The sequence below is a fragment of the Zosterops lateralis genome (assembly GCF_965231275.1).
Source record: "Zosterops lateralis genome assembly, chromosome: 11".
NCBI classification, from domain to species: domain Eukaryota; kingdom Metazoa; phylum Chordata; class Aves; order Passeriformes; family Zosteropidae; genus Zosterops; species Zosterops lateralis.
Genome location: NC_139771.1, coordinates 5,593,633 through 5,613,729, shown reverse-complemented (window position 1 = coordinate 5,613,729; position 20,097 = coordinate 5,593,633). Strand labels below are relative to the sequence as shown.

The 20,097-nt window shown below is 42.4% G+C and overlaps 1 protein-coding gene across 2 annotated transcripts in view; it reads right to left on the bottom strand.

The window, feature by feature from the left end:
- ATP2B2 (ATPase plasma membrane Ca2+ transporting 2) overlaps positions 1-20,097 on the bottom strand; it is a 395,247-nt gene that overhangs the window by 246,888 nt on the left and 128,262 nt on the right. Inside the window, exon 2 of one of the 2 annotated variants that reach the window (XM_083869181.1) lies at positions 8,200-8,299. The gene's annotated coding sequence lies outside the window, so the exon portion shown is untranslated. Of the gene's footprint in view, positions 1-8,199; positions 8,437-20,097 lie in introns of those variants that run through there. The other variant, XM_083869182.1, reaches the window with a different exon arrangement.

Genomic DNA, 20,097 nt, shown 5'->3' with positions numbered 1-20,097 from the left:
TAGGGAATGATTCTTCCCTTTTTCCCTGGGCATTGCCCTGGGCAGAGCTTTCCCAGCAGCATCAGCTGGATCACTGCACCCCAGACAGCTTCACCCCCGATGCCACTGCAGCTCCATGCAGAGCTGGCACCAGCTGCTCCAGCAGAGCTCAGCACAGAGAGACAAAACCCTTCCTTCCCTCTCCTCCTACAGTGTTTAAGCCACACATCTGCACTTGCCAAGTCTTCTTTTCGATGCTGGAAATTTACATTTGCCTTCATGTACACACATGCTCCTTTTGTCACACTCTGATAAGCTCAGTTTTTATCCTCATCCCAGATGATGCTGGTGGAGAGAAGAAACTACCTGCTACAGAGGAGAAGCTGGGCAGCTGTTCCTGCAATAAAAAGTGTGGGGTTTTTTAAACCGAGTCCATAAAAACCCATTTAATGGACAAAAACAAGATCCATGTTTGCATTTATAAAGCCAGGAGCTCATGTAATTTACTTTTTTTTTCTTTCTGGGTCTGGGCAGAAGGATTCACAGCACATCATTCCCAGAAGATTTTACAGTGAGTGGCAAACCTCTGCTGAACGTTGTCATTTATAAAGAGATAATTAAAATTATAACTGATTCCTAAACAGAGGTGTAAAGTTGCTGCAAAAAAGATCAAGAAAATGTTCACCAAATTCAGACTACAAAGTTTTGATCTCTGCTGTATTCCAGCCCAGTTAAGGTAAATCACTGATCCCTTGAGCCTTGGCATTCCCAGTGCTCTTTCACTTTAAGGAAAGGGGGGAAAATGAACATGACCACAAATCCCAAATAAACCCTACAAACCCCAGCCTTCCAGCACATCATCTCACACTGGATTTAGCATCACTTCAGGTCAGTGCTGGTACCAGAACTGGCACAAAATGATCTGGGCCACCAGAAGCTGGAAGCAGGAATTTTCATATCTATCAGATAATCAAGTTTTGCAGGACAAGTGATGATGATGTGTTAAAAATTCCATAGCAGCTAATCAAAGACAAAACTTGAGGAAGCAGCAAAAAGCTCATAATGAAGAAATATATTCCACCACAGGTGGCAGGAAATTGTAGCTACTGATAACAAGTGTTATGGGGCTCTGGCAAAGAAGGAAAATCAGCATAAGCATGAAGGCAAAGTAGTGATAGCACCAATAAAAAAAAGCCTCAGAGCACTCCCCAGAAATCTATCGTGAGAATCAAGTGAGAAGTAATAAATTTGCATTTTCTATAAGACTTTCCATTTAAACATATTCTTAAATACTGTGTGAGTTTCAGGAGCTGGCTGCAGACCGTGTGTTGCTTGAGCACATAAAAAAGCAAAGCATCTCTTCACTGAGCACTGAAGCACCAACATCTGCAGGGAGAGATTGTGGGAAATCTAAAACGAGATGCAGGAACAAGTTGCTCAATCCATCCAAAACAGTGCAAATGATGGAGAAGCCAAAGAATTCAAAACCTATGCCTTGGAATAAGGGACAAAAGCAGGAGCCTGAAGTCAGGGCCAAGCCTGAAGCTGCCCATTGTGGTGGTGGGAGGTCCCATCCTGGAGCAATCCCAAACTCCTCTCCAGGTGTGTTTGAAGGAATCTCCAGCTCAGAGAAAGCCATGCAGGAAGGGCAGTGGATCACAGAACCCTGCAAAAGCTGGGCAGCATCAAATACCCATCCAGGATAGGTATTAATGTCCCTGGCTTGGATGAATTCTCCAGGGGAAAAATGGATTGCAAGGGGAAATTATTGGCTCAGCAAATGGAAAGCAAACAGAGAATTCTCCCACTGTGCTGCTGTGAGAGAACATAATTCCTGAAGTCAAGGGAATTCTAACAGCCATGAGACCAAGAGCAGGCACAACACAGACCCTAAAGCTGCTGAGCAGGATCTGTGAGCTCAGGATATTCTAATAAGGAGCAAGTGAAAAGGGAACTTGTGTTTTGTCTTAAAGGAGCTCGGGCTGATCTCAGCAAGGAGCTGCACTTGCAGGGTAAACTGGAAAAGGACACCAAAGTAAAGGAGAGACTTCCCAGCACCCAGGAAAGCAATAAAATCAGCTGGAAGGGGAAAAAAATCCCCTATCCAGACTCTGCAGTTCAGATTCTCCCTTAAAAAGGGAAATTTAACACGGAAATGCTGGAGAAAGTGGAAGAATCAGCAAAGCAGGCTCAGGTGGGGCCACGTAAGGAAAAATTCACTTTTCCATGGGATCAAAAGACTTGAACTGGGCAAAAAGGAAATGCTTCTCTCTGCCTTTCAGGGGTGAACTTGTGCAATGTAGAATGCTCTGAGTGTCAAGCAAGACTTGGCACATATCCTTTGAAATAGAGTGTGAATAAAGACAAATGTTAACACACTCCCTTGTGGGATTTGGTTTCTACATATTAGCATTTGAATGGTACTCAGCCCTCTGCGTGTCACATTAAGAAAAATTCCCATTTCTCTGCTCTGCATTAGGAGAAAGCAGCAGAAATCTGGGCTCCAGAAAGTGCCAGTAAAAAAAAAATCCAGGAGCACACCTACAAAGCCTGTACCATCAAAGAGCCTGCCAAGGAAAACCCTAAAGCAGCAACACATGAATTTCCCTTCATGGGAAGCAGCTCTCAATTGATCAATTTATTGATATTCCCAAGGACTGCTTCAAAGTCAGGAAAAATTTCTCATGTGCAGCTGCTCCCTGGAGCACTTTGTTTCTCCTCAGAGAGGGAGAAGTGTCCAGCAGCACGTGTAAGGAGATCCTGGTGTGTCTACAGAGGTGGCTGGTGCAGAAATTGTGAAAAAAGCCTTTTTTCAACAAATTACTGGGCAACACCCCAGGGAAACACTCAGAACATACAATTAACCACTTCCTGCCAGTCCCAAGGCAGCTCTTTTGGTGACAGTGAAGCAAATCCACTAAATAAGCAGAAAAAAGAAAAATCCTCAACATGCAAAACTTAAATACATTTTTTTAAAAATATAATAAAATGAATGTTATAAAAATACATTCATTATTACTATGAGCTCTTATCTTTTGAGTTATATTCAATATTCCCAAAGATTTTTAAATCAGAAAGGTGTATCAAAAGTAGTCAGAAAGAATTTTTTTTAAAAAGACAACTGTAATTAGTAATAGAATATTTAAATGTGGTTTTAAAAATAAAATCTTTGAATGGTGTCCTAATGTGCAAGAAAATTTCATAGAAACTTTACTTCCTGGACGTGTCAGGAATTATCCATGTGGCTCCCACAGCCACACAGGAGTTAAACCAGGGCCAGGCTGTCATTTATATTCATTTATAAACTGAAATAAATCAAATATACATTTCCTCCTGTCCCTCGAGCAGGCACTGGAGTCTCACCTGGCTGTTCCTCCCCATCTTTACTCAATTCCTTGGAATCCTGGGGAGCACAAAAACTCTGTTCTCTCTGCCAGAGAGAAAAAGGAAAAGAAATGGAAAAAGGAAAGAAATGGAAAAGGAAAAGCAGCTCCTGACCCTGAGGCTCTTTGCCATTTTTAACAGGCAGGTCACACCAAGACAGGTGAGAATTGCTTAAATCCCAGGGTAACACTCATTAATTAGAAAATTAACTGACATGTATTAACTTGATATTAATACATCCAAGGGATGATTTGAACCAAACACACAACACAGAATTCAGCAGGAATATGTTCAATATTTGGGGGGTTTCTTTAAATCGTAATTTTATTCCATTAAGATTCCATTAATTTTTTTTCTCTCATGTCTTCACACTGTATTTTAATCTATTGTTCAGGAGTCTGATGGGATATTCAGGCAACAGAACATATGGAGAGGTTTGCATAGCCATGCTGGACATCCTCACAGGGCCACAGTTCCCATCACCTTTAAAACAGGGATAAAAATCCATCTTTTTCTGATGCACTTCAAGATCTACTGATGAGAACCCCATGCAAGAACTCCTGTCAGCTGTTGCCCTCTCACTGAGTATGGTTATGTTGGAATATTACCCTTCCTGACCTCTGAAAATAACACAAAATTGAAATGAAGCAGTAATTGTATGATTAGAAAATGTCACTAACACCAGACAGTAGGGAAAAAAAAAACCTATTTAATTAAAGGAAGTTTGCTCTTCAAAGGAGGAAGAGTTTAGATTCATTCACAGATATTTATATATTTAATTTAGTTGTGCAAAGAGAAGATGAATGTAGAAATCTGCTCTGGGGAAGGGTTCAGGTTCATTTACAGATATTTATATATTTATATATTTAATTTAGTTGTGCAAAGGGAAGATGAATGTACAGGTTTGTGTGGGTACAGATCTGCTTCTGCACAACCCCTCTGAAGGAGCATCACCACATTCACAAGTGCCAGCAAATGGAACAGGCTCCTCTTCCCCTTCAAATGCAGGGGACAAAAGTGGCCCAGCAATGGATGGATGGGGCTGTCTCTGACACTGATGCCTTAAGTTTAACTTTTATTTTTTTTCAGGTTCTGTGCTGCCCAGGGGTGAGTTCTGAGCTCACAGTCAGTGTCACTCAGCTCTGCACAGAGCAGGGACACAAAACAAATCCTTTTGCTGCTGCACACCAAGGACAACTTTCAGCCCCAAAAGCACAAACAAGGCTGGGCTGGAGGGAGGAGCAAGAAGGATGGGACCTCACAGCCTGGAGCTGGAATTGGACAATTAAACCCCAAGATGCAAATGGACCAAAACTTATAAAAATGTGAGACCTGGTGACCAGTCACCCATTTTGGGTCCATTTTGTGACCATTTTGGGTCCACCTTGGATGTAGCCCTGGCCAGGCTCTTGTCTTGCCCAAGGTGGATCCTAAAGGCTTTTCAATAAAAATCTACTTTATTCTCCAGCTCCGTCCAGTCTCTGTTTCAGCTCAGCCTGCCCAAGGCATCAACATTACACCTGCAAACCAGGTTTTGCTGACACCTCTCATTGTTTGGGATGAGCTGATGGATGATTTGTGCTGGGAACTGCAGTGAAGTGAGACCTGGAGCCCCAGGCTGTGCTCTTTGCCTCCAGTGGAGGTGGCAGAAGTGACAAAAGCTGTTTGCCAAAGGTTCTCTCACTACTGGAAAAGCCCAAAGTTCCAGTGGCTTCCCAGTGCCCTGAATTTACAGGCCAGGAGGGGAAAGCAGGTGCAGCTACACGACATAAAACCATTTCTCCAGCTTTCCATCCCCAGTTCCAGCTGGCATTTCAGTGCTGAGCAGCACAGAAATAACAGCACAGCCCAAAGTAGCTCCTTAATAACTCCAATAAATCACAGGGATGACAAAACAGAACCAAGAAGGACTTCACACGGGAACTTCTTTAGGAAAGGACAACACCTGCAGCTGCTTTGGAGAAAAAAAGAATAATCCTTGTGGGCTCCTGGGCTCAGCAGACACATTCCCAGAGCATTCCCAGAGCAGTGGGACCTCCTGGCTCTTGTCTAAAGCTCCTGCCAAGGTCTGACCACAGCAGGTGCTTGGTGCTCATCAATGCAAACAGCAGCACCTTCCATGTGTGCAGCCTCAGCTCTGCTTGGGAGGGAAGTTAAACAGAGGAATTCAGGGATTCAGCCCATTTTTATCCTGCAATGGGATGGGAGAGGCTGAAGGCTATAGGAAGGTTTGTTTTGGGGGGCTTACAATTTTTTTGTCTCTACAAGCTCACTGAACAGCTTGCCTTCCACAACAGGAATTGAAACTATTATACTGAGAAATAGAGAAAATTACAGTATTTCAAACTCTGCTTATTTCTCTGGAAAAAAAAAAAAAAAAAAAAAAAAAAAAAAAAAAAAAAAAAAAAAAAAAACCACAACACCATCAGGAGGCTTTTCTTTTTTAAATAGCTGAATGACTAAGAAAGTTCCCTCTCTAGTAAGTCTGTCTTGGCTTTTCAGTCTCTTACAGACATTTAAATGTCTGACAAATAGATTACAGACTACTTGTTTTAAGAGTTTGAGGAAAAATGAAGCTCCAATCTGTAGTACTTTGAAAGACAAACACAATATTTGGTCTGCATAGCTTGTGGCACCTATTAAAACCTTCATTAAAGCACCAGTGACAAACGGTTGCTGTCAGGGAGGAGTGATGCTGAGCACTCTGAAATACGTGATGGCACAGTTGCCCACACAGTCATTATGACCATGTTTTCATTCTGCTCTATGCTGAAAAAAAAATACAGACACCTACTAGAACACTTTGATATGAGTTGGGTTAGTTTTAGTTAAAAGAGCTTAGAAACATTTACCTGAGGTGAGAACTACAGGTGCACTCATCACCTGAGAGGAAATCCATCTGGAAATTACCAGTGGAAAACAAGCAAACCTTTGAGTAATTCCTCCCCACGTTTACATTACATCATATTTTGAAGGCATTAAAGCTGTGCAAGTGCCACCTTGTACAATGTAATTATTTTTATAAACCTCATAAGGCAACAGTTGCTGTTTCAGGTTTTTCAATGCACAATACAGAAAAATGAATCTAAAACAAGCCTGTGCAGTTTTCTGCATAGAAGCTACACAGAACTGAGAGCTCTAATCTATGGAGAGCTCCCTTCATTACCCACAGAAAACCAGCAAAGCCTTTAAATCTGAGTACTTCATTTCTTTGTGCTTCTCCTATGGAGCTTTAAGTCTGTTCCACACACACCACAGGAGAGTTCTGTGAACAGACACGCAAAGCAACAGGGTGCTCTTGTTATCTGTCTGTTTCCCATGTTTACTTGTTGAAAAAAGTAAAAGGAGAGATTGTCTCTCCTCCCTAATAACTTGCTAACTGATCTCTACATTTCTGGAATATATTTCTTGTTGTCATAAAGCAAATTTGCTCAGACATCTCCTTGCAATCATAAAAATCAATTCTAAGCTTACACATCATCCTACAAAACTATTTCACAGTTAATACTTACTAATTTTTCTTTATTGGTTCTGCTATTTCATGAGCCCAAAACTGACTTGGTAGTGAGTGCTACTTTCCCTTTCTTCTCTAATATTTTGAATATTATACCTCATTTTCCCTCCTTGGTTAATGAACCTTCAGCAACAAGAGAGGTAACAAATGAAAACAGAGATTGTACATTCACTGTATCAGCACTTGTAAGTTACTAGAATCACTCGCTATTCAAGAGAAAATTCAGAATAAATAAGAGCTTGTTCCTTCCACTCACAAAATAATGGAACTTTTATACAATCAGTGGCAGCTGGGCAATGCCATTTTAACAAGATTATGAAGTTCAGCCAGCCCAGCCTGCCTGGCTTTCAGTGCAGTTATAACTAAAGAAAAGCTTGAGATAATGTGGTGCTGCCCCAGACCTAATAGCACTGGCTGGATTCCTGCTAATCTGAATGGAACATCCTGTAAATGTATGGCTTCCAAAATTTAGTAATTCAACCCCCCACCACCTGGTTACAGCAATTAAAGTCTCATCACCACTAAGGCAGAGCGTTTTCACACAAGTGAAAAAGGATAAATAAGATTCACACCACATCAAACATGATGACAAACATATCAGCACTCCACCTGGATCTAATTTTTATTAAGTTGAGCTTATAAAACATAGCTCATGGTATAGATCAAAAATAATAATTAAGCCATGCACTGTTACTGCTGGAATTTCATTTCTGTGTCCCCACACTTGCATTCCAGACTACAACTGATCCTTTACCTGAGAAATTCTGGTTTGTGAGTAAAACTGAGGGTTTGCCTTGTGAAGAACAAATTTATAATTGTGGAAAAAAACCAAAACCTGTCTAAATCAAGTACAGAAGGAGCATTATTTAATACAAAATCCCAGGGCCTGGAGGCTGTGGGAGAATCCAGAATTCTGCCAGAGGTTTGCAGAGGTGCCAACTCCTCCTGCGCCACTTCCGTGCTGGGATTCAGCCTCTCCTCACACAGCTCACTCCAAAACAGGATTGTCATGTTCCCTGACCCCACATTTCACACAACACAAAGTAAAGAGGCACAGATTGATCTTCCTAACCAAGGGAATCTCTCCTTAAACAATGAAAAACCATCAGTATGGGCAAAAAAAAATCTCCGGTGGTATCGTGGTAAAGTGAACAGAGCACTTCTGTGTCCTTGGCTTCACCAAGCCAAAATTCAAAATTTTCTTTACCAATAAAAGTGAATTCCTCAAGAATTTTCCAGAATTTCTATGAAGTTACAACAGTAGATTTTTTTTTGTTGTTGTTTTTTCATTTAAGGGAGGAAGAGAAAAAGAAACAACTTACAGTTGTCTTGTAAAAAGGAGCGAGTGCTTCATAAACAGGGTTCTGAGTCACATAACCAGCTGGGTCTCCTCGTGTTGGCTAATCAATCTTGATTTCAAAACTGGAAGAAAGAAAGAAGATAATTAGACTTGACAAACCCCAGAGAATTAAGCAAATTAATAGAACAAACAAGGATTGATCTAAAGGATACCCCACAGGAGAAACAGATCCAAGAGCAAACATCCAGTGTCATAAATAGTTAGGGACATTTTGCAGTAAAATAAAGTGATTAAAAGGTTCCAACTCTGTGACCAAAGATGCAAATTAAAAGCTTGAAAACGCAGGCCTCAGTCTCAATGATATCTCTTCTTACCCATTTATCAGAGCTGTAGCCCTCTGGCCTCTCACATTTGTAAATAAATGCGATTTTTAATATAATTTTTGGAGACTGAAAACTCCGTGTGTGTCGTGCCTGAGAGGGAAAGGCCAGCAGAGAGGGCAGGAGCAGAGGGGGAAACATTCCCCTGGTTCTCCTTGCACGGCATAAGGACTTGGAAGGGAACAACTGAGAGGCCTTGAGGTCAGCTGTCGTTAGAGGACACAAAAGGAATGACACACAGTCAGTTGTCAGGGCAAAAAGAGGAGGTTTATTTTTTGACCTCCATTTATACAGATTTTGGACAATGACCACAGATTGGACAAACAAGGTTGAGACTTCTCTAACTACACTGGTCAAATTAGAAGTTCATCAATTGTCTCTCCTCAAGAGAGGAATGATAGGAAAGAAGAACAGTTTACAAAATGTTACTTTTTTTTTTTTGAAAAATGATGAAAATCTGTGAGAAACTCTACTACAAAAATGCAAACATTGGAAGGTTGAAAAAGACTAAAGCAACAGTTAGCAGAGCGATGCCATGGTGAACAAGTGACATTGTGGGTGGTTTTATCAGAGATGCTCAGGACAGGCAGCAGGACAGGCCCACCGTGGACACAGTGCAGGTGTCCCATGTGGGGACACATCCCTGTAAGGACAGACAAAACCGAATCTATTTCTCATGTCTTGGCATTAAAAGGGAGCTGTTGAGCTCCAGCACGATGCCATTTTTGACCCAAGGCACAGAATTGCACTGGGTTCCTCTCGTGTCAACCCAGAGCATATGGCAGAGCCGGAGGGGACACTCCTGGGAGAGCAAACATCCACTTCTGACTTGTGGCTTCCAGCTAATGATCAATTCATCACAGCCCTCAGTAAATCATGTTTGGGTTCAGCTTGCTGAAACTGGATTGTTTAAGGCCCTTTGAGCACCATGTGAAAACATCTTTCATTATAAATGAGGATTTCCCTGCAGACACTAGCAAGACCACATCTGCTTCATCTTGGGTTAGCATAAAGGAGTGAGCTTCCCCAGGCTCCTGCACTGAGTGTGCCAGGTTCTGCACATCATGGGCTTCACTCACTCTCCACCTCATGCCCAAATGGGCATTTAAACTATCCAAACACATTGAAGTTCCATATTGCTGCCATGGGTAGAACTTGTTTCAGGTACAGCAACATCCCTTAAATATTCTTAACTGTAACTTAGGACAGTTTAGTTTGTATAATTTATCTGAGACTTCTAGGACGTGGACACCACTGCTTTGTAATGGTTTCATATTTCTGAAAATTTGAAATTTCAAATATATAGAAATTTTGATGTTTCAAATATCTTTTGAAGGTTAATGCACAACACAATGTTCCAGGACCACACAGTATCTCCAGACTTTCTCTCCCCTTGTATCTGTAGAGATCAGTGGGAGCTGGGGAATGAAAAGATGGAGCAGCCCAGGGGAGAAGGACTTGGAGGTGCTGGTGGATGAGAGGCTGGACATGCCCCAGCCATGTGCTGGGACCCCAAATCACCCTGCCCAGACATATGCTGGGACCCCAAATCCCCTTGGCCCACACATGTGCTGGGACCCCAAATCCCCCTGCCCCAGCATGGGCAGCAGGGGAAGGGGATTCTGCCCCTCTGCCCCTGTGCTCAGGTGAGACCCCACCTGCAGAGCTGCCCAAGCCCTGGACCAGCTCAGGGGGGAGCTGGAGCTGCTGGAGAGAGCCCAGAGGAGGCTCCAGGATGATCCCAGGGATGGAGCAGCTCAGCTGGGAGGAAAGGCTGGAGAGCTGGGATTGTTCACCTGGACAGGAGAAGATTTGGGCTGAGCTCAGGGTGGCCTTGCAGGGCCTGAAGGGGCTGCAGAAAGATGGAGAGAGACTCTACAAGAGCCTGGAGTGACAGGACACAGGGAATGGCATTCTACTGCCAGAGGGCAGGGATGGATGGGATATTAGGAAAAGAATTGTTCCCTGTGAGGGTGGACAGGCCCTGGCACAGGTGCCCAGAGCAGCTGTGGCTGCCCCTGGATCCCTGGCAGTGCCCAAGGACAGGCTGGATGGGGCTTGGAGCAGCCTGGGACAGTGGAAGGTGTCCCTGCCCCATTCCAGCATTCTGTGATTCTATAAACTCCCCTCCTGAGCAGGAACAGCTCAGTGCCAAGGTTTGCCCCAAGAACAAAAATTCAGTTCACTAGTAACCTTCTCTCATCACCATTTACTCTCCCTGACTCCAATTCTCCTCTCAAAGTTTGGACCCAGAGAAGAAGGATTTCACATCAGAGTGAAAGCTGGAATGGAAACAGCCCTTTGTAAATGATGGATCTGCATCACACCCTGAAAAGTCTTCCTGGAAAACGACAGACAGCTACAGCCCCAGTCTGAGGATAATGGAAGGTGTCCCTGCCCATGGCAGGGGGGGAATGGGATGGTCTCTAAGGTCCCTTCCAACCCAAGCCACCCTCTGATGGGACTCTGTGACATTTAATGCCAAGGGATGCCCAGCCTTGCCCTGCCCCAGCACAGGGCTCTGACAGGGAAGGAGGAACACTCCGAACCTGCCTGCTAAAAACAGGAACCTGTGTGGGATCCAGTCTGAAATCCCAGCCTCAAGACTTTGTCTACCAAATAAAAAACAACTTTTGGAACAGGTTTCAAGCCAAATATTTATTATCAGACCGTACCACCAGGTGGCAAGATTGCAAAATAAAGGGATTTTTAAAACTTCCTATAACCCATTCAGGCAGGGCTGCCTCAAGGACCCCATGCTGGCCCATGGCGATTTGGGAGGACTTGGGTTGTATTTACCATGTACCCACATGGGTCTGTAAAATAAAGTATTTTAACTTTTCTCCATCACTCTTCATATGTGTAGTCAATAGCCAAATGCAACACAAGATTTTCACCCCATGAAAAAGGAAATTGTGGCCACTGGCTGCACTTCTTTGAAGAACTTGGTTTTCCCACTGTTTTTATCCTGCTCCCTCTTTCCCTGATAACCAGTTTAACCTTTTCAAAAGAGCCTAAAACCTGACATGACTGCAGGGAACCACATAATAAATGGGAATACAACTCAAAAAGATTAATAAAATTACTTTGCAAAGGGAGAGTAAAGACTTTACACAGAGTGTACTTACAGTCATTTGGGTAATTTTTTTCCCATATATTCTCATTTCTCAGGTTATATCCCAATTATCTATAAACCAAGACACAGGGCAGTTGGAAGTTCTGCACTAAAGGTGTGCCATGGACACATGAGCTCAATTTAAAGGGCTGAATTTTATAATATATTATTTTACAGCCCGTTTTCATTCAAAATTTAGGAAAAATATAAATCTCCAGTAACAACTTGGAAAACTCTCTGTCTTGCCCCTAAATGATAAAGGACACCAGTGAGCACCCAGTCCACATTATGTGATTTATTTACACCTATAAACACACAGATAGAGATATATGGCTAAATAACAGGATATAAAATATTAGTAAAGCTAATACTGATAACCTGATCAAGCTTGTGAGAAATTCTACCTGACCCTGAGATATGGAACACAAAAAAAAAAAAAAAAAAAAAAAAAAAAAAAAAAAAAACCAATGATTCCAGAAATAGTTTAGGGACTTTTTCCTTCCATTTGTAGCATTGCACCTGCTCCATAATACACAGCTACACTTCACAGATGCTTAAAATATTGTCATTATCCCTGGAGCTAGAAGAAATTAGGTAGGTGTAAAATAATCAGAATGTCAAGCACATTAAATGTCAAGCATAAATAAGAACCAAAATTGGAATCTCTCAAAGATGCTGGTACTCCCACAGTTGGGCAAAAAGTGTTAACTTCAATAACTGCCACCATTTGGGACTTGTATTATTATACAAACCACAGAATTCTCTGCCTTAATGGCATCAGCTTGAAAGATGATTTGGCATTAGAAAGTAGAAGTAAATGTTATCCAAAACATCAAGAAAACTTCCTGCCCCAAAATAGATTTTTTATTTGAGACTCTTCAATTCAAACACACCAGGGTATTGAAATTTAAAAGAGAAATTAAAAAAAAAAATCCAAAAGACTTCGGAAGAGAAGGGAAGGATGAGTAATGCACGAGCCTGTGTTACATGAGATGGCACCAAAAATATAAACTGCAAAATAAACTGCCAAGTTACGTCCCTTCAACCAATAAAACAAAATAACTTGTTCAATCAACTTTTAATTACATAATCCAACCATCATGAAAATTAAAATCCAGTACTCTTTCCCCAGTGAATATGTACTAACTAAATATTTTAAAGTGAAGATACCTAAAAACTAAATTAGATTGGAAACTCTTTCAAGAGAGATTTGCTTTCATCTAAGTTCATACCATCCCAGCACAGAGTCAAGTCCAGAAATCTAAACTGTAGTTAAGTAAAATTTAAGCTTGAAAAAACACATTATGCCCTGCTTAGGGAGTAACACCAATTCTGAAATGTCCAACGAAATCCACACAAGTGTTTTGGGTTGTTTTGGTCTGGAATCAACATCTCCATTTCTTTCCATATTATCTATTTAACTTTCTATTTTTGAACCAATCAAAGCAGCTTCTCTGGAGATCCAGAGCTTGGGAATGGCTTTGCATGGAGGGCTTCACCTGGGCAATTCCCTGGAAAAATGTCTGTGGCCCTGGAGAAACTGTGACCCCACCACTGAGATGTTGGCATGGCCAGAACACACCACAGAATCCTGAATATTTTCAGGTTCATGGGGAAGAGATTCACGCTCCTGGAGAGAGGCAAGATGGAAACTTGTCTAATCTCTGCTCCTCCTTTCAACTACAGGGCAAGAGCTCTTCTCTTTTTGGGGAGAGCTGGAGCAGAATCAATGGATTGAGGGGTGGATCAGGAGACACAGGGCTGAGGTCACCAGAGCATTTGGCCTCTGCCAGCCCAGGGGACAACCAGTGACATTGATCTGATTTGCAGTGACCAAGCATTGAGGTTGAAACACCTCCATGGAACTGTGCCCCAGAGGAGGAAAAACATCCCAGGGAGCTGAACTTTAAAACTCCAACCTTCCTTTAAAGCTCCAGAAAACCTTCCTTTAAAGCACATCACACCTCTGCCAGCATTTCCTGTGCCACATTTCAGATTTTTAGAGCAGGAGAGAAAACACTCAAACTCACAAACTTATCCAATTTTACAATGAATTGATAGAATTAGGGCAAGACAGATTTACTCCCCTGCTTTAGGGAACGAAGGCTCTCTGGACTATTTAGGACTTGCTAACATGCACTGCTAGGATTACCATGCCAGCTTAAGCCTGGGCTTCAAATCCAAAACTAACAAGAAAATACAAAGTATCAAGGTATTAAAAACTGGAGTTTAAATTGTATTAAAGGCTTTGTTGGCTTTCTTCTTTGCCTTATGAAATAATAAGAGAATGGAAAAAATAAATCAAAAGTTGTATATGTGAAATGAGGCAGTGCCATACAGGTGAGCACTCTTCCTTAAGGTCTCCATGAAAATAACATTTTTCCTTCCTAGAGAGTACTGTGATCCAGCCACAGACTCATGCAACTGAAGTACATGTTCACACTAAAAAAAATAAAATAAAATCCTCTTCATGTTGAAGAACACTCTCTAAAGCACTTACTCAATAAAAAGAAATCTGAGCGAGCACATACCCCTGTTATTTCAGGAGCCAAACAAAAATAACAAGAGTGCCACCTATCCTTCATTAGGGATAACAGAACTTCCCGTGGACTGACCATGCTGCTCAAAACCCTGCACACCAAAACCTGCCAGCAAAGAGCATATAAAACTCTCCACCTGGGCAGAAACTTGGAGGGGAAAATGGAAAGGAGTGCTGCATGGAAAAGCAGGATTAAAAAATACAGAAGGAGGAGGACTTGGGAAAAATAAATCTGTTAGGGATCAAAAGTATAAAATCCAAAAGATTAAACCCAGGAAAACTAAAGTTTTAAAGCCTGAGGCCACATTTTGGGTTTCAGTAATGATTTTATGAAAATAATTTTGTGTGTAACATGCAATGAGCAAACTTGGTCTGGCAGAAGCTGCTGTGCAGAGGCAGCAGCTGCCACTGAACAGGAGACAGGGAATATTTATCCAGTGGGGACGACTGGAGCAGCAGAGAAAGGTGGGAGGGTCACTATTTTCTCTTTTTTAAAGTTTGTAGCAGATATAGGAGTAATACAGATGAGCAATCCTGGCACCTATACCATGAAAATTAAAAGAAATTATTGTAGCTAGTGATAAACACATAGATAAATATATTTTATTAATAAAATGGAGGAAAGATTTTCTTTTTGGTAAAGGGAAGTCATGGCTCACAACCTGCTACATGCACATGGATGAGGGAAAATCCATATATTTGCATCTATTAAAATCCAATAGATATTTGTAGGCTTTCCAAACCACCTCCCACCAAGGGAGTCACATGGAAACTATGAGATAACACAGAAGGCCTTTGCTTTTCAGAAAAACCTGGTGAAAATATGGGAGCCAGAGCTCAGCTCTCCCTGCAGTGGACACCACAGAGCTCTCCAGGGAATGTGAAATGGAAAAGGGAACAGCAGCAGAGCCAAGGGAAGGGGCAATGCTCTCCCTGTTTATCCCCTCCCCAGAGAAGTGAGGCTGGGATAAAACAGCAACATAAAACATGGCCTTACACAGGACAACAGCAATTCCATTTTCACATAACCCACAGAGAGCAAAAAAAAGTCAAGTATTTGTCACCTCTCCTATGGAGGCAGCCTGGAGAAGGCTCCAAGGAGGCTTCAGAGCCACTTCCAGGGCCTAAAGGAGCTCCAGGAGAGCTGGAGAGGGGCTGGGGACAAGGGGGAAAGGCTTCAAACTGACAGAGGGCAAAGTCAAAGTGGATATTGGGAAGGAATTCCTGGTATGAGGGTGGCAGGCCCTGGCACAGGGTGCCCAGAGAAGCTGTGGCAGCCCCTGGATCCCTGGAAATGCCCAAGGCCAGGCTGGACAGGGCTTGGAGCAGCCTGGGACAGTGGCAGGTGTCCCTGCCCATGGCAGGGTGGAGTGAGATGAACTTTATGGTCCCTCCTGACCCAAACCATTCCTAATCCACAATCCACTCCCTGTAGGTTGCAGAAAAACCTCCTGATGATGAAGCAACATATTTTAAATGGACAGCCAGTGCTGACAGCTAAACAATCATCTGCACTAAATTTCCCAGAGAACTGAGGTGTGAGACACAGAGCTCTGGGAAGCATTGCTTGCCAAGCAGATCTTCATCAGAGACACCATTTACAGGATAAACAAAATGCAGTGTTGTGTTGGAAAGTAATGGAGGTTACCTCAAACCTGTCAAAATTCACAACTCCAACCTCCCCAAAAGTATTACAACTACTTCACCGTAGGAAAAAGGTGGGAAGGAGTCCAAATGAGTGCTGCAACCTCTCCAAAGAACACAATGTGAACTCAAATAAAGATCATTTTATCGAGTTCCCCAGCAGAAGCTCCACAGTGAGAAGTCCTTATGGATTGATTTACACATAAAACAGTGAATGATGGTTTATCTATTCAGGGAGCTTTGATCCAGTAGTTTATATAATATCAGTCCCCAAGTATAATTATAGCTATATAATCAATCAGGGAATACATGTTATTTTACAGCTGTTTGGAATCACATGCAAGACACTTAAAATTGTACTCCAGTTACAGCTTAAAAAAAATCTGCTATATGGTCTCATCAGAGAAGTTTCAGAAGGATGCTATTAATAAGTATTAAGACAAATACAAAGAATGGCAAAAAAAAGAAGTGTGAAAAATATTTCCCATTAACATGTGCATATGGTTTCACTCAAAACAAATTTTCTTGCAAAAAACATGTTTATATAACAATATTAAGTTGTTACATTACCAAACTGGCTGTAAGTTTATAATGGGGCTGTTTTGATTTAGGGACCATAAAAATTTCAGCTGGAAGGCAAAAATTTCAAATATATATGGAAATAATGGAAGTAAAGTCCCAGAGGGAAACTATTTGAGAGAAAAATGATAAAGACAAAAGAAACAAAGCGTTGTTTGTGAGCTCCTAATGGATGCCAAAGGAAAGAGGAGGGAGGTTGGGATTTGGCCTCTACCTCACACAAAGATGTTAAGACAGACCCATTAATTGCTGCCAGTGCATTTAATCTTAAATTTTTTATGCAAACTTGCAATTTTAAGAGATTTTAAGCATCATCAAGCAGCAGGTGCCACCTGTCCCCAGGCACTGTTTGAGCACCCAAGTCCTTGTCAACATCACCAAAGCATTGTTTGAGAATCCAGCTGCAACAGGATTCTGAAGCAATTTTTAATCCAGCTCCATGCTTGGATGAAACAAGCAATCCATTCTGTTTTGCAATCCATCTGAAGATTCTGTTGTGAATGTTCAATTTTTTTTCTTGGCTTTTGGGATCTGGATTAGCCTTCATGCTCAGCAGGACCGAGGCAGAACTGATACGTGATAATGCTAAAAACGTAATAATGCAGGAATTTCTGTGCATAAGCATTAACAGGAGACACTCACCCAAGGAAATCCCCCAAACTCTGTGAGTTTAACACTTCTCACTGCACCAAAGGAGAGACCAACACAGGCCTGTTATAAGTCTCCTGATGCTGTGAAAGCTGGAGATTATTTATGATGGAGGGATAAAACCACCACAGCAGGCAGAACTGGGCTGGTTGGGTGGGCAGGCCCTGGCACAGGATGCCCAGAGAAGCTGTGGCTGCCCCTGGATCCCTGGAAAGGCCCAAGGCCAGGTTGGACAGGGTTTGGAGCAGCCTGAGATGATGGAAACTGTCCCTGCCCATGGCAGAGGGTGGGACTGGATGGGCCTTGGGATCTCTCCCAGGCACTTCCCTGCTGGGACAGGTAAATCCCAGAAAACCACGTTGCACATGCTGGTGTTTAAATCCCTTTCCTGAGGTGCTCACCCAGCCTTGTGCCAGTGTAATTCTGGAATTTACGGCAATTAAGGAAAGAGCAGATGGGAAAACAAGACAATGGCTGGGTGGCAGGAATATTCCTGGAGCTGTGGATTGGGGAAGCACAATGGCACACCCACACTGCTCAGGGCAGAGTGACACTTGTCTTTTGGGAGGCAGGGATGCTGAAAGGAAAGTAAAAGGGAGAAAAAACTCTTCAGAAGGGAAAACTGATGCACTGATGAACCCTCCCAGCCGGTGTTCAGTGGTGGGAGAAAGACAGGTGCTCTCAGCGTTGACTTCTACCACAGGTAAATTCAATTGCAGGACTATTTTTCATTATTTCCAGAGAACGAGAGGATAAATATGAAACCAGTGTAACAGCTCGTTACTCTGGGAAACAAAAGAGGTACATTTGTCAGCAGCTATACGTGTACATTATCATTTTAGAAGTGACACATTAAATATGGATTATTCTGCTGGGAAGGAGCAGCACCATCCTGCAGCACCATCCATACTGAAGCCTTCCAGGAGGGCGTCTGAGTAACTGCAGTCAAAAAAAAATCATAAGAAAAAATCCAAACTCATTATATTCAGTATTTATACTTGTTTGTGACATTAAATATTTACTCTTTGCTCTCTGATTTGAAAATATCAGATGGAACGCTTTCTGCTTCTTATCTAGCAAATACATAAGAATAAACACAGATAAGATAAATCCCTCAACAGCACCCAGAGCAGCTAAAGAAGGAGGACAGACTCTCCATATATAAATATATAAGAACCAGCAGGCACCAAGTTCAAAACTCCTCATCTCCCTCCAACTCCAGTCAAGTGAACTGAAAAGGCCACTTGGAGGAGGGAGTCCCACACGAGTTGATTTACCCTGTGGACTGCAGGAAGTGTTTGATACCATTTCCCTGGAAAAGCAGGGCCCTCTCCCAGCCCTGAGCAGCAGCATCATCCCAACGAGCCAAGAGCTCACTCATCCTCACAAAGTTAGTCCACAGAGTTGATGTTGTTTTTACACCACAATGACACAGACTCCAAGATTCAGAAGGCTGAAAATTACTCCTTTATTTTTGGGATGTGTCTCCCTTTTTATATCATTTCACACAGACCAATTGGATTGGTGACACAAAGACAAACCTCTTCACTCCCATTGGTCAGAGCAGAGGGACAGCAAGGAGAAGTCCCTCCTAGGGAAAGGGATGAATAACAAAGTTACAGTTACAAAAACATTTCTCCTGTTTACAGAAAATTCCCTGGGAAAACAATTTTGGAAACCCAAAACACCTCAGGCACAGAACCAGGGCTACACAGAGTCACTGTAGTTGTTGTGTTTTCCCAGCCTTTGTCACCCTGAGGTGTCTATAGCAGCACATCCTGGACTCTGCAGCACCAGCAGTGTGAGAATAAATGTGATAGATGAGTTTAAAAGGCTCTCTGCACAGCTTCGTTGTGACCAAGGCAGTTTCCATCGTCTCCTCCCTCTTTCCAGCCGTTTCCCTGGGCTCTGCAGCCCTTCCTTCCTTCCCTCCCACGATTACCCAAAGTCACCAATAGAGCACAGAGTGCTCGGTGAGCTGCTGCAGATTGCTGAATGATGGCCTTGCACAAAGCTCATCAGCCTGCCTTGGATATTGTAATCACCAATATTAATTCAGATATTTCATGCAAAATGCCATCCTATTCCCCTCTCAGAATTACCAACCTTCAAAGTCGCCTTCCTAAGCACATCTGAATCAGCCAGAAATAACAGGCTCATTTCTTTCCAATTAATTCAACCCGGCTTAGGGTAAAAAAAAAAAGAGGCAAATTTTATTTGCCTCTGAAACAGTGGTAGTTCCAGATTTATAGTACTTAAAAGAGTCTCTGTACAAGTAATAATACTTGCCCAAATGTCTATTCCTTTAAAATTAGCACCTAAAATAAAAAAGAAAAAAACAGCTTCCATATCCTGCAGGGTTTCCTCATCTGCTTAACTCCTCAAGGGCTTCCTATAAATGAGGTGAAGAAATCTACTAATGGGGCATATGAAAAAATAACCCTCCTGACCTTGTTGCAGGAGGAAAAGGTTTAGATGGTACAAAAAAAAAAAATAAAAGATGGTACAAATTGTGACTCCCTGCCTTCTCCAAGGTGTCCAAACCTGTCACACAGCAAGGGGATATTGAGTCTCTCACAGGCAATTCCAAAAAGCAGTTCAAGGACTCGCTCCTAATTCTTGAAACAGCCCCATTTTTATTTATTTTTTTTTTTTTACAGAAGAGGATTTGACTGGGACTTGTCAGGCCTACATTTCTCTGCAAAGGATTTATAGCTGGGAAGAAAAGACAGGAAAGGTCACAAAGAAATTCTTCTCTGGTGAAGGTACCCAGACACCAAGCAGCCATTTGGGTAGCAGAGAAAACTGAAATTAAATTGGAATTATTCCCTGTGAGGGTGGACAGGCCCTGGCACAGGTGCCCAGAGCAGCTGTGGCTGCCCCTGGATCCCTGGCAGTGCCCAAGGAAAGGCTGGATGGGACTTGGAGCAGCCTGGGACAGTGGAAGGTGTCCCTGCCCCATTCCAGCATTCTGTGATTCTATAAACTCCCCTCCTGAGCAGGAACAGCTCAATG